A 14,634-nucleotide genomic window follows, 5' to 3' on the forward strand; every position below is an offset into this window, starting at 1 on the left:
CCAAATGAATCAAGAACATTTGAAACATTAACAATGGTGGTAACTGACCTACTAGCTACAAAAATACTGATGTAACTTTGGCTTTGTTCCAGCTGTTAACAAGGGATAACACAAGCAGCCACGGGCACTGGGGATGCTGTAAATCATATTTGTCTACTTGAGAATTCACTCCTTGATTTACATATCCAAAGCAAGAATAGGACTAGTCCCCTACCATAATCAGGAAAAATAAGAAAACAAAAGCAAGAAAGCAGGCATATTAAAGTAAACTAAAGAAAAAAAAAAAATCCCAAGGGGTCATTGCAGGAAAAGTCAATGGAAGATTGGGGGGGGGGGGGGACAGAAAATGGAGAGTTGGAAGGATATGCGATATCTTTTTAAAAAGAGCTTTGGCTTTTCAAATTGCAACGCCACACATATTCATTGTAGAAAAATAAAATAAAGTCTTTTAAAAGAACAAAGAATTTTAAATCACCTATAGTGCCACTATTCAAAGTAAACTAATGTTAAACTCTTCTGTGTACAAGACATTTTAAAGACAAAAGTGGCTTGAATTCTGGTATTCTAGCTTAAGTATTTTCTACAGTTGTTTTTCTTTACTAAACACCTGTATCTCTTTTTCTCTTACTTTGCTATTATTTGATAAGAGTATTATGTAGTATTTGCAATGAAAATTCAGTCTGACTCTACAAACATAATCCAGATTACCATCCTCTGAAAATGACCTTAATTCATTCCAGAAACACAAAGTAGGATATAAAAAATATTACAAAAGGCTATCACCATGCAAAATGCAAAACCAATGCAAAGCCATTCTAAATTTAAAAAAAAAAAAAGCAAATTTTCTCAAATTGTACATGGCTGCAAAAATAAATAAATAAAGGCTGGAAGTATTGTTACTTTCTCTGCACTTCTCTGAATCTTAATTTTATAATGTGGCCAGTGCCACAGGTATTATTTTGTGCATTTATTATGAAGAACTGCACCAATATTTGCTGATATGTCACCTTACAAAGAATATACAGATTTAAATGCAAAGGATAAAGCATTAGGTAGTGAATGGTACCTCAGTGTTAATATTTTCTACTTCACGTAAGAAGTCTCACTGGTTGAATGTGGCATTGTGGCATCAATTCAGAGATAGTTTTATCTCTTTGTTAATGTGAAAAGTTGTAGCTAATTCTGGAAAGAGTGGGGACATATATATTTTCTAATTCATTATTATGAAAGGAAACAAGGCTTCTGAGTCTTAAACATCAGAATGCATAAAATTCAGAAGTAGCAAGTTTGAGAGGGAAGTTCTTGTTGACAGTTGCTTTTCTTTCGTGATTCAAGTTGTACACTGGAATGAATTGCTAACTGAAGGAAATTATGAGATTTTTCTCTCGGGCGCAACATTATAACTGATCATATTTCATTTAAATGTACCCCTGGTTCTAGCCTTCAAAATTTTAAATGCAGGTCGTCTTCTGATTAGCAAAAGCTCTCCCAGGAATTTAGGATATCTCTTAGCTGTGTGCAGATTTATATAAAAAGATATCGACCGTAGCACTGTTTGTAACAGTGAAACAATGAGCAGAACCAAATGTCCATCAATAGAGGAGTATCTTTAATAAATTATGGTAGGTTGAAATAGAACAGATGATGCAGCAAAAAAATGGGACAGATCTACATGTACAATCTCCAAGTTTTAAAGTGAAAACAGGTACAACATAGATTATATTTCAGGGATGACTATAGTTCAGGAATGGGGACAAGAATTACTCTTCAAAGTATACTCTCCTTTGTGCTAGTTTTTTAAATAATCATATGTATGTATTACTTCTCAAATTAAAAAAAGTTTTAAAAAATGTAGTCCTATCTGGAGCACCTGGGTGGCTCAGCCAAGTTAAGCATCTGACTCTTGGTTTTGGCTCAGGTCATGATCCCATAGTTTGTGAGTTTGAGCTCCATGTCAGACTCTGTGTTGACAGTGTGCAGCCTGCTTGGGAGTTTTCTCCCCCTCTCTCTCTGACCCTCCCCAGCTTGCTCTCTCTCTCTCAAAAAATAAACATATATATATATATTTTTTAATGTGGTCCTATCTGTAAAAGGTTGGGGAAATAAAACAAGAAATCTTTAGATGGTTTGCATCTTGCCTAAAAATTATGAGACCAAATATGGCTAGAGTTCATGGGTCAAGTCAAAAAGCAAAGTTCTGCAAATATATAATACCTGATATCAAATCTGACTTCAGTATGGCTTTTTTAGGGATGAGAGACTCACATTTTCCGGTTTCTATCATACCATCTAGGAGCTAGTCATGAAAACTTAGGCAAGGTGCATCCTTTCCTCTGGCCTTTCCAGTTTGCAAGTTCCTTCCTTTTTGTCTTACCTCTAAAGCTTCATTACATGATTTTACTAATATTACATAATATTATTCATTACATAATGTTACTAGTATATATGTAATGAACAAAGATTGCCATCTTGTGCAGTGTTGTTTACGGTGGCACACATAAGCATACATTTATGTAAAGGACTGCCATGCATATTGTATTCCTTCCAAAGGCTGTAGAAAGAAAAGAGACATTGATGAGGCAGCCTCTTGATTACACACTGTTGTCCTCTAAATATTTCAAGCACATTAGGAACGTTTTGCAAAGACTTTAATGGAATATTACTCACTAGGGCAGCCATGCCTAGAAAAAAGTAAGCTTGGAATTAATTCTACTAAAACATTAAAATTCCACAGATTGGATCCCTTAAGCAACATAGAGAGGGCTTTTAACTAAGCCCATAAATAGTATTTTTAGTATAATTATTATGCTTAAAACTGAATTCTTCATGCTATTTTATTTTCTTCTGTCAGAATAAACCTGGTTTAAAGGATGACCATCACAGTTATGTCACAAAACAACCAGCACTGGTAGTTGAACAGATACCTGTACCGTCTACCTAGAACATGTTTTAGTTATTCCTTTATTAAAATGGGAGTGAAGACTACAAAATATAACTACAGCTATTTAAACACAACTGTTAAGAACAATGTAGGCAAAAAGAAAAAGAGTAGCAGAATTATCTGTTGGTTCCAGAAAAGCAAAATCTGACTATCTTTGAGCTAAAGTGTTCTCTTCTCCAATTTTCCTGAGTTATGTGGTATGTTCCAGAAAAATGTCTCTTTCGTTGCCAATCTTTTTGGTCACCGTATTTTAAAATCCATCTCAAAGCTTTTAAAACCACTTTGATCCCTTAACCTACAGTCCCTGTGTATCTATTGAAATGGATTTGAAAAAGGTGAATCTCTCTTGTGCTCCCCAAGCACACTCCTATAAAGTAGTAATGCTCTCAGTTTCTTTCATAAGCATGGAAGAATTGCTGCTATTGTGAAATATGACTTTTTGACCATTTTCTCTGAATGACAGGAATCAAGGGGACATTTTTATAGGAGCTAGACATGCCCCAACAAATCTTTTTTCTCTGAGTAACTTTACATTAATGAACTTCTATTAGACCTTCTTGAATTACTGCAAGGCTCTACACAGCCTTGACTACTTTTAACTACTACTACTACTACTACTACTAATGAATTAGAACTATGCCAAGCAACATGTTAAAAGGATTGGGAGTGGGCATGGGATATGGAAAGTGAGCAAAAGGAATTATAGGAAGAATATTTTTAGAATCAGTTAGAGGCAGACTACACCAGAAAGGACATTACTGCTGAGTGTCCTTTGAAGAGTCTATAATGAACTCTTCTAATAATATATAATGAACTCTCCCTAATAATATTTTTCCCACTTCATCGGACATCTCCACTGAGCTCTTAACTAGAACATCTAATTGCCTACTTTGCCCTCACATGGATGCATAACATGCATCCAACTCTTGATTTCATCTCTCCCCAGAACTGTTTTACTTATCTCTCCACAATATCCAGTTGCTTAGGCCAAAAACCTAGCCGTCCTTTTTGATTCTCTTTACTTGGGTCCCCAACACCCATTCCATCAGCAAGTCCTCTACCTCCAAAATATATCCTAAATCCCTATTTCTAATGATAGTCCCCCCCTGCCCTGCGTTTTCCTGTATACAACTGTAACAGTCACCCAACTGGCCTCCCTGCTTCTACTTTTTACAACCTTCCACTTGTATGAAAACGACTGTTTTCATAGAAGCCAGAGTGATCCTGTTTGAAAATCTAAAGCATATGCTTTAAAATCATCTTCCTGTTTGTACATGTTAATTTACTTATGCTGACATCTTATAGCCAGTTATACAATGCAAAAAATATTAATGTAGAATTACATTAAGTGTTCTACATGCAGTACATTATTTTAAAATACTATTTTTAGGATTATTTTCATTAGACCTATGATCTAAATTGGTTAAGTTTAAAATGCATGTTTTTTGAAAATCACTCATAAAAGCAGAATATATAAAAAGAATATCCCAATAGTTCTGAAAGGGCAAAATTATGTGAAATGTGTATTTTATGAAAAACACCACCACCACATGTTTTAAGAATGTAGTTAATACAAAATTTCTATTCTAATCATCTATTGTTTTCCACTTCTTTGCACCAATGCTTCCTCTGAACACTAAGTTGCAATGGGAAGATTGTAAACGTATGTAAAGTTTCAAAAGGGACAGAACGCAACAGTTTTTAAGATATTCAAGTGCAACTACACTCAAAGATAGAACAGATGGTTTCTGAATGAGGTCATGATCAACCTGACGAGGTTACTCTAAAATAGCTCAGCATTAAGTAAAATTTAAATACCACATATTATCAAACTCACCCAAAACTACATATAATTTTCCCTTATTTTTTAATAGGGTACAATTAAAAAAATTTGTGGTGTGGGATTTGGTGTCTACTCCCATATTTTATAATGTGATAATCTTACTGACATCAATCTGATCATGCAGTCAATATAAATTACATATAAAGTCTCTTTAACATATTAACAATTGCTAAGAATTAAAGTGACACAAGAATACTTACATGAATCAAAAACATCAGAATAACGCTAGCAAATAACTTTATATAATGTATTAGTGGCTTCAATTTATTTAATTTACTGAAAGAGCATTAGACTTGGGATTGGAAACCTAGGATTTTGGTCTTGGATACTGAAGCTGTATGACCTTGGAAGACATTTAACCAACCCATCTACAAAATGAGAGGTAGGAAACCAGATGAACTATAAAACTCTAATATCCTTTGAATCTCATGACCAATTTTGGGTCAGTTGGTACTAAAATAAAATCACTCGATATTCGTTAGTATTGCTTGACAGAAAGAACATGAATTTCTAATTTAAAGAAAGGGCTCAAGAATCCACTTCAGGTTAAAACAAAACAAATCCTTTGATGTAACCATATGGTGCCCATAAATCAATTTATGCTCCTAAAACTTCCTTAAGAGCTAATAAGCTTTTATTGGTTAATTATAAAACTGAATGAGGTGAGAAAAGCACAGAACCTTGCTAATTTCACTAATGAATCAAATTTTAAAGAACATAAACAGAGGTCAGTGGTTAGATTTATGCAAAATACACATTTTGTTAGGCCAACAGTTTTCCAATTTTATTTAAGTTTTAAGCAAAAACATTAGGGAAAAAACTTTGTAGCAATAAAGCAAAACATACTTTAAGTTTCCCAATTCTATTTCAAGACTGTTTTCATATAAAGATAGGCATATAGTTTATTTAAGTACAAGACTGAATTGTATGGGTTTACTACATAATTTCACTAACTGATGCTAGTTTAATTTTCTTCAGTTTTATTTTCATATGAATTTAGCTTAAACTTTGAAGGATAATATACCCGGCTTAACTTATAGTTATCAATAAATCTTTATTAAATGTCCACTATGTACCAGGAACTCTAGATGCTAGAGATACAATAATGAAAGATAAAGCCCTGCATCTAAAGACCCCAGGAGGGCAACTGAGAGTAGAGATGAAAAGAGAATTACAACAATGTGTCAAGTACAGGCAGGGGTATTATGAGTGAGCTAGGGTTTTAGTGTAGTCTGACCAGGTCCTACTTTTCATGCAAGGGCCACACTGGGAATATGATATACATTTGATTATCTTTAGAGGCAAAAGGTGACTTCGATGGAAGGAATTTCATTACTGGGGATGAGAAATTTATCATCTATCTATTTGGGGGTGAAGTGGGGTAGCGGTAAATGCCACTTTTTCCTATCTACAACGGGAGGCTGTGGAGTAAATAAAGTAGATTATTTAACTAGATCAACCCAACTCTTGAAGAGCTGTGTAAAGGCAGAAGAGAAGAGGTAGGTTTAATGACGGGCTGAGAACATCCCTGAAAGTTACGTCAAGGAACTTAAAACTTAATTAGTTCCGATATTTATTGGGTAGGTTTACAATAATAGGCCAGTGCGGAGGGGCGGGGGGGGGGGGGAAGGCTGTAAACAACCACAATGCTTTCAGGTAATTGCTATTATGTATTTTCAGAGCACAACGTTAACAAGGAAAAAGGAACACTCCAGTACGACTTTGCCCGCTTCGGCCTAGAACCGGGCGTGGGCGTTTGCTCCATTGTGCGGGAAGGAAGGACATCCAGGGGCCATCCGCCTCTGCGGAGCCGCCAGCGGCCAGGCACGCAAGGCCAGAGCGCGGTCAGGCGGCTCTCCCACCGTACTCCCAGCGGAGCCTCTGACCAGGGTTCGCAGGAGCGCCCCTAACCCGGCTTTTCAAAGGAGCCAGAGGAAGGCGGGCAGGGCCGCCTCTCCACGGTCCGCGGGACTTACCCGGACAACCTTTTCTCCTTGGTTTTGGAAGACGCCCCTCCGTCATTTACTAGTTTGGCCTGAATCCTAACTACTGTGGCCTCCAAGTTTCCAAACTTTCTCTTCTAAAATAAAAAAAAAATTTAAAAACTTAAGTGGAAAAAAAAAGAAAAGGAAAAGTTCTCTACCTTTTTCGCTAAGCAAAGACTAACGTCTGGGACTCAGCACCCCAACCCGGGAAGCCGCCACAATCACTTCTAATTCGGCGCCCTCTCTCAGTGGCCCCGCCTCTTCCGGGAAGTAACCGTCCCCTTTCCGCGACCAGTCTCTCTCTAGGCTTTTCTGGCTTTTAGCCGGTCGGCTCTACGCATGCTTGGAACTGTTGCCGGGGTACTCCGAGTTCTCTTCCCTTTCACTTAGGCAAATCACCCGGCCCCTCAAGTCTCGCCGCAGCCGAGCCCTGCGTGCCTACCAGCTTCCCCGCCCGCCGAGGAGCACTTCCGGCCCCTCCTCTTAGACGCTAGTGGCGCGAAAACCCTGAAACGCGCACGCGCGGGCAGAGCCCTGGCGGGAGGGGGGGGCGGGGCGCAGGCGCGTAGTGTCCCGCGGTGGGCGCCCGGGCAGCTAGGCTCCTGCCTTCTCCCACCGCGGGCGCGCGGTTCCCGGCGGGCCAACGGTGGCCAGCCGAGGCCGAGACGACCCAGGGTGTCCTTAGCGTCCCGCTGCACCGCGACAGCCGCGCTGATCGTTTTCCTTGGGGGAGACTTCGACTTGTTCGAGGTAAGGTGAGGGCGCGCGCTGTCGCTCTCCCTTGCTCCGGATCCATCCCCTGTCGTTACCCCCTTAGCCTGCGCCCCACAGCCCACCTAGCGGCGGCTCGGTCAGCGGAGCTGCTGCGGTGTCCAGGGTATCCCCGCGGGCCCGAGCGGACCAGCCGGCCGGCGCGGATTTTCGGGCTGTCTCTGCGGGCGACACAGGTCCCCTGAACCGCGGGAAACTTGCCCGTTGCAGCTGAGCCCCTCCTCGGGCGGCTCCGCCGACGGGGCTGAGAAATCCTGGCCCTGGCTGTTGGACCCGGCGCCCGGCCCCAAGCTGCATTCAGGCTTAGAAGACTTGCTCGAGGGGATGGGGTCAGGAGGGAGGGTGGGCTCGGACTTCCGGCTCTTAGAGCGAATCTGATACCCTCACCGGCAGCTACTTCGTCTGTTTACGAGATGTATGCAAATAGCACTTAAATTGGATTTGTTGTTAAATCCCAGCTTCATGACAACGCAGGCTGTATTATCTAGAAAAAGTAAAATGTAACGTTTGGAGGTTTTATGATGGCATTTCTTTTTCCCCTTGTGGAAATAAACTGGAGAAGAATCGCGACTGGGAATTGCGGAATACTAGAGTCAAGGATAGAGAAAGGGCTGTAGGACCAATACGACTTGAGATAAAACTGATAATTCTTGGAAAAATCAACTATTTTGTTTTTAAACCCTGAAGGCAGAATTTATGTGAGCGCTTATTACTTGGTGTATGTTTTGTGTATATTTCATTAACAGCGAGTGTTTTAAAGGCAAGGTATTCCGGAATGTATATTCTAAGGGGGGGAAAAAGCGCCCAAACTCCCTAACTTTTAGATGGCTGCTATATAGTCGTTTAAAGTAGTCAATAGCAAAATAAAAATAAAAAAAATTCAGTATCCTGTACAGTGGACTGCAGGTAGTTCCACGGGCGTGTGGGTGGGAGGGAACATATTAGAACTTCTACTTAGATTTACTTTATCTCGTTCTAGTACTGTGTGAAATACACAGTGATAATTTTATGTCAAAATGTGTATTCCAAATTTCTTTTCCTGAATGGGTGGGCGTACAGAAAGTTTGGAGATCACTAGAATATTGCTTTAAAAAACATGTTTTTATATGAGAGAACCAGTGTTGAGTGACCCAGAGTTTATTGGTATCACCTCTTTAAGTTTTATTTCTTATTCTGTAATTGGAGGAAAATAGCTGTAGTACCCAATGGGCCAGATTCTTCAATATGTGTGTTAAATATGTAATGAATATAAAGCATTTAGTATTGAACCTGGCAGAAAAGTAACTACAAATGGTACATTAAAGTTGTTAAAGTAAGAATCTGTTTTTATTCCCCAAAGGTTTATTTTACTGAGTGTCTAGATGTAGAATTTTATATAAAACCTGCCTAAATCTCGACTTACCATTTTTAGACCTAAGTTAGGAAAATTAACCAAAGCTATACTTGACTTACTCTCAGGAATCAATAAACAAGTAACTCAAAATTTTACCATAGTAGTATGCATTGTATTTAAGGCATAATTACCTGTTACACTTCTGTATACACATACACTCGTAAGTCCAGGTAACTGAGGGTCAAGTATAGTCACTTATATTAATGTTAGCATTTTGATTCACTAGTACATGAGATACATCTTTTCTCATTCAACATACTTTCCCTAGTGACCAAATTCAAAATAATTTCTGTAGCTTTCTTAGCAACACTTCCAATTCCACCCCTACTGCAGAGTATATTTTACTGTCTATTGGCTTCACCATCTCAGTATCCTAGGATGGCTTCAAACTCAGTGTTTCCAAATAAAATAAATGTATTGTTTACTTCTTTTCTTTCCAGATCTGCTCTGTCTACTTATAATGGCATTTAGCCTTGTGTGAAGATTGTTTCCAAAAATGAAACACGAGATGGAATTTTATAAAGCCCAATTTTTAATTGGCTCAAATAGCAACATTAGAAGGACACATCACAATAGAATCCTTTTTGTAGTTTTTATACATTAACAAAAAATAGATAAGAAGATGGGTAGATTAATATCCAATTTCACTACCTATAAACAAACTCAGTTGTTCATGCCTGGAGGAACCTGGGCATTGAAGAGGTTTGACTTTGGGTTTTGACAAACTTGGGTTTAGATCTGAGCTCTGATAATTTATAGCTACACAGACCTGGGCAAAATGTCTTATGGAGCCTCAATATCCCCTTTTGTAAAATAAGGACAGTACTTAAAAAATGTTGGGGATTAAAGGAGATATTCAACAAATGTTACTTCTACTTCCCCACTTTACTCATACTTTTAAATCTCTTGATTTCTTCTGTTCCTTCATTACTGATATTGCCACTACTTTTGTTCAGTGCCCCTCATCCTTTCGAGGCTGTCTCTTTCGCCTCTATTCTCCATCTCTCTTTCATCTTCCTTTTATACTGAGGCCACAGGGATGTTTCTAAAACATATATCTGAGTGTTCACATTTTATTATCTGAAATGCTGTGCTTAGTATTTCCCAGTTTTGCTGATCTGAGTTATTTGATAGGTGGACTTATGAATTTTTTCACTTAAATATTTATCATGTCTTATGATTTTATGATATATCTCAAGCAGTGTGTTTAATGAGTTCATTACATTTAAAATGAGATTGTTTAATGCAGAATTGAGGATGTTGGTGGCGGTGAGAGGGGCAGAATTGGGGATGAGGTAAACACAGTCCACTGCAGATTCAGATACAGCAGCAATTTGCCTTTATTTTTTTTTTATTATTATTTTTTAACTTTATTTTTGTGAGAGAGTGTGTGCAAGTGAGTGGGACAGGGGCAGAGAGAGAGAGCAGGTGAGAGAAATTCCAAGCAGGCACTGTGCTGTCAATGCAGAGCTGGGTGTGTGGCTCAATCTCATAAATCTTGAGAGCACTGACCTGAGCGGAAATCAAGAGCTGATGCTTAACAGACTGAGCCACCCTGGCACCTCTGCCGTTATTTTTAACCTCTATTTCCTATTGATAATTTCAGTTCTGTTATGTCTGTTCTCACTGCTGTTAGTCCCTACTTGGATATTAATGAGAAATATGAATTATTATATGGATCACAATAAAATCTAAAATTTAGGAATTTAAAATCCTGTTGAAGTGTATTTGATCCATTAGATTTCCAGTTCACTTATTTGCTATAATGAACTCTTGCTTATTGATTTTTCTTCTTGAACTTATTTTTTATTGATAGTTGCATATTTGTTACTATTCTACTCTGATTTGCTTCCTGTGAGGGAGAGAGATGTTCCTTAATTCTGACTTTTTTTGATTGTAAATAAACACATAATGAGCTTTTATGGATGTATTAAAAGTCCCAGAGGAGATGTTTTCCATTTTGTGTGTATATCAGAATATTAGAAGTATTTTTCTTTGCATCTGTTTTTATGTCTCTTTAGCCTTTTGGAAACAGTTTTATTGTATTAACTTGTATCTAATGCTCAGGACATTCATATGTGTTTTTAAAAATTCATTATCATTAAATTACAAAGTGATTCCTATTTTAAAAGGTAGAATCCTTTGGTGTCTGATGCATGTTACCATGGCAACCTAATAGCAAACTGCAAATCCTAGGCCAAGTGCAGCAAATAAAACACATCGTCATCATGTTGCACACCATCTTCTGTGTAGTACAGAATCTCACATTCATTGTAAGAAGCTTATCACATTTACCTACGTCATCTCCCTCCCCCAGTTTTACTTAAAAAACTGCCATTTTTTTAATGGTAAAATACTAAAAATCAGTCAGCTGATGTCTGAGCGCCTGCTTACTGCAGGATCATTATTGGGCATTAATAAAAACAGTATGTAAAGGGACATTTAATGTGGGGAAAACCAAACAGTAATGCTTCATTTTTGCTCTTCTACAATAAATAAATTATTGCTCAGTAATTAAGGAGATAGAGGACGGGTGGGAGAAAAGAGATATTTTGGGGAAAATAATGGCATGGTGATATTCCAGGAAATGTAAGTTAGCAACAAGCTGAAACTAACAGACATTGACTCTTGTTAAATAGTTTGAGAAATATGTTGGATTTTCAAGTTTTGACTTGTGTAAGAGATTCAACATTAACATTCAATTATTTATAAAAGAGATGTTGACTCTTATGTGATTGTGACTAATGCTAATATCATCTCAGGGATTTGTTTAGGTTAAATGTCCTTCGGATTATCTAATACACCTTTCAGATGGTATTTGTTTTACCATGATTTAATTCTTCATTGCCTTCAGGATAAGATAAAGGCCAAGTTTTTAAATGTTATTTATAACGGTTCTTCTTTAGAATCTCCTAAGATTTTGTTAGAAATGAAGATTCTGATTCATTTGATTTAGGAAGGGGGCTGAGATTCTGGATATCTAATACATTTCCAGGAGATGTAAATGCTACTTGCTGGTCCTTGGACCACACATTGAATATCAAGTCTGTAAGTTATTTGATGGTTGGCTTCTTCTCTGCTGCTCTAACTTAATTGCTTGCTAGCTACGCCTTATAATTTATGGCATTGTGTCATGGATTACTTACAGTATCGTCTGCACTAAGCAGTTTGCAGACTGTGGCCCAGGGACCCTTGAGACTCTTTCAAAGGGTCAACAAAGTCAAACAATTTTCATAATAATAGTCAGATATTATTTGCCTTTTTCACTCTCATTCACTTATGAGTGAATGGAGTTTTCCAGAGGCTATGAGACGTGGTGATGTCATTGCTTTGAGGACTGACAGAATGTGTACATGTGTGTTCTTTGGCTTAACAGTTTCTCGGTTTTAATTTACAGTATGATAGATATTGATAGGCGTAAGCAAAAAGCTCTTTGAGATCCTTAGTACTTTTGAAGAGATTGACCACATCCTTTGAGAACTTCTGCCCTATGGTATTAAGCTGTAGACACTAAGACTCAGAGGTGTAGAACTGTACCAGAGCTCTTTTCTTAGCCACAGTGACTGCTGGTATGAGTGGGAATTTTGGCTCTCCACATGGTTTTCGTACGCTTTTGGGGGGTGGTCTCTTTACCTCTCTTGGTGGTAGTAAAAGGTCTCATGAGACACCATCCAACCGGGAGTGGGAGTAAGTAGCAACCTATTACTGCCTGATCAAGGTGGACACCTAGGCTCTCTAGGCGGGCTCCATGGACACCCATTATCATGACTCCCTATTTGGCCTACATAACGTTCTCTGACACTGGCCCAAATGGGATATGGAGATGCCTTCTTATGGCATTATAAGGTCCAGGCTACCCACTTGACCTTTGCTAAAGTGTGTGTCATTGGGGGAGTAGAAGGAGGCGCCACAGTTTTTTTTCGTGGTTTTTGGCTGGAATAGAGCAATTATTGTCTAAAAGCTTTCTGTGCTGTCAGACTGCCTGGTCCTTTGGCTAGAGAGAGGAAGCTTTTATTAGGTCTTTTTTTCCCATGCACCTGTTGGTATTTCCCCAGTTGCTGTCTTCTCCAAGTCTGGGATATTTAAAGCAAAACAAAAACTCTGGGAACTTACCTTGATGTCATTCCTTGGGTCCTGAGGTTCCTAGCCAATCTACTTCCTTCTCATTCAGAGTTGTCTTATGTTTGTTTTATATATGATTTCCAAAGTTTTTAGTTTTACTAAGCAGGAGAAACAGGGAAAAGTGTATCTATTCCATTTTCCTGGAAGTGGAAGTCTCTGATTTCTTTTTTAACTTGCATTTTGGGAGAAAGAATGAGAGATTGAACTCTAGACTCACACTGAATATCCCTAAAATTTGGTTGTATAAGAAATATGAATAAACATTAAAATATTCCCATTAAAGAAAACCTTGATTTGATAAAGACCTAATTTTTAGAGAAAATATTTCAAAATTTAATTAAATATAATTTGCATGAAAGGAGTCATGACTACTGATGAGGATTTTACAAAACATAAGGTAATCTTGTCTCGTAAGTGTGAGGGTTCACATTATATCAATGTTTTGAAAATAAAATTACAGAAAAATTGATTCAAGAGGTTATTGTAAACCTGTTAAAACCAGTATACAAGAAAGAAATGTAAATGATTTCATAAAGTTAACTTTCAAACTTTCTACTTACTAATAGCTCTACTTTCTAATAGCTTTCAGCCTACTTCTTTCTTAAGAAAAAATTTTTAATGTTTATTTTTGAGAGAGAGAGACAGAGTGCAAACGGGGGAGGGGCAGAGAGAGAGGGAGACACAGAATCTGAAGCAGGCTCCAGGCTCTGAGCTGTCAGCAGAGCCCTGATGCGAGGTGGGGGTGGGGCTCAATTTTATGAACTGCAAGATCATGACCTGAGCTGAAGTTGGACACTTAACCAACTGAGCCATCCAGGTGCCCCTAGCCTAGTTCTTTCTTACTTTCAAAAAAACATTTAATGTGTCACGCAGTTGAAGTGATTTCAGAGCATTAAAAGGATGGGAAAACCACTTAGTTCATTTAACGAGGTATACATTATCAAAATAACACAGCCTAACAAAGATAGTTCCCCAAACCAGTTCCTCCATAATATGTATAGATATTTCATATTTCTGCCAGATCAGTTCTGTCAGTATAATTTTGGAAAGCAGTGGATTAAAAAATTAAACACATATATGGGTATCTTTCTCCCTTACCCTCCTTTTGTCGCTCACATACTTTCTCTAGAGGCCCCATTCTGGTTCCTACACATCTACTTCATACTCTCTTTGGAACACCACTCCACTAGCCCCCCACCCTTCTGACACACACACACACACACACACACACACACACACACACAAAGACTGCTTTGTTACCCTGTGTGCATATATCATCACATATGGCTATCATCTGTAGTGAGGACTGACTGGAATCCTTCAGTCCGAAATCAAGAGAGAGAAAACCTCATTTACTCTCTTGCTGCCCAGGTACCTGGTGCAAACCTGGTTGCTATGGTATACAGTCCTTGGTGGACTTAGGTAGAGACTAGAACCATTCTACATATTCTTTCCTTGTATCTTAGACATTTTTGATTACCTATGTTATGGATTTTCTCTCCATTTATTTAGCAAATAGTTATTAGGTGCATATCATTATAAGTCTTAAGTGTATTTTAGAGAGAACAATGAAAGTAAC

The 14,634-nt window shown here is 38.2% G+C and overlaps 2 protein-coding genes across 6 annotated transcripts in view; one reads left to right on the forward strand and one right to left on the reverse strand.

Moving 5' to 3' along the window:
* GEN1 (GEN1 Holliday junction 5' flap endonuclease) overlaps positions 1-7,216 on the reverse strand; it is a 29,345-nt gene extending 22,129 nt beyond the window's left edge. For 3 of the 4 annotated variants that reach the window (XM_007080706.3, XM_042982458.1, XM_042982456.1), the window contains exon 1: positions 6,761-7,216. The gene's annotated coding sequence lies outside the window, so the exon portion shown is untranslated. The remainder of the gene's footprint in view (positions 1-6,760) is intronic. The other variant, XM_042982457.1, reaches the window with a different exon arrangement.
* A 115-nt stretch (positions 7,217-7,331) lies between these two features.
* SMC6 (structural maintenance of chromosomes 6) overlaps positions 7,332-14,634 on the forward strand; it is a 73,852-nt gene continuing 66,549 nt past the window's right edge. For both annotated transcript variants that reach the window (XM_042982461.1, XM_042982462.1), the window contains exon 1: positions 7,332-7,519. The gene's annotated coding sequence lies outside the window, so the exon portion shown is untranslated. The remainder of the gene's footprint in view (positions 7,520-14,634) is intronic.

Source organism: Panthera tigris, chromosome A3, assembly GCF_018350195.1.
Source record: "Panthera tigris isolate Pti1 chromosome A3, P.tigris_Pti1_mat1.1, whole genome shotgun sequence".
Taxonomy (NCBI): Eukaryota; Metazoa; Chordata; class Mammalia; order Carnivora; family Felidae; genus Panthera; species Panthera tigris.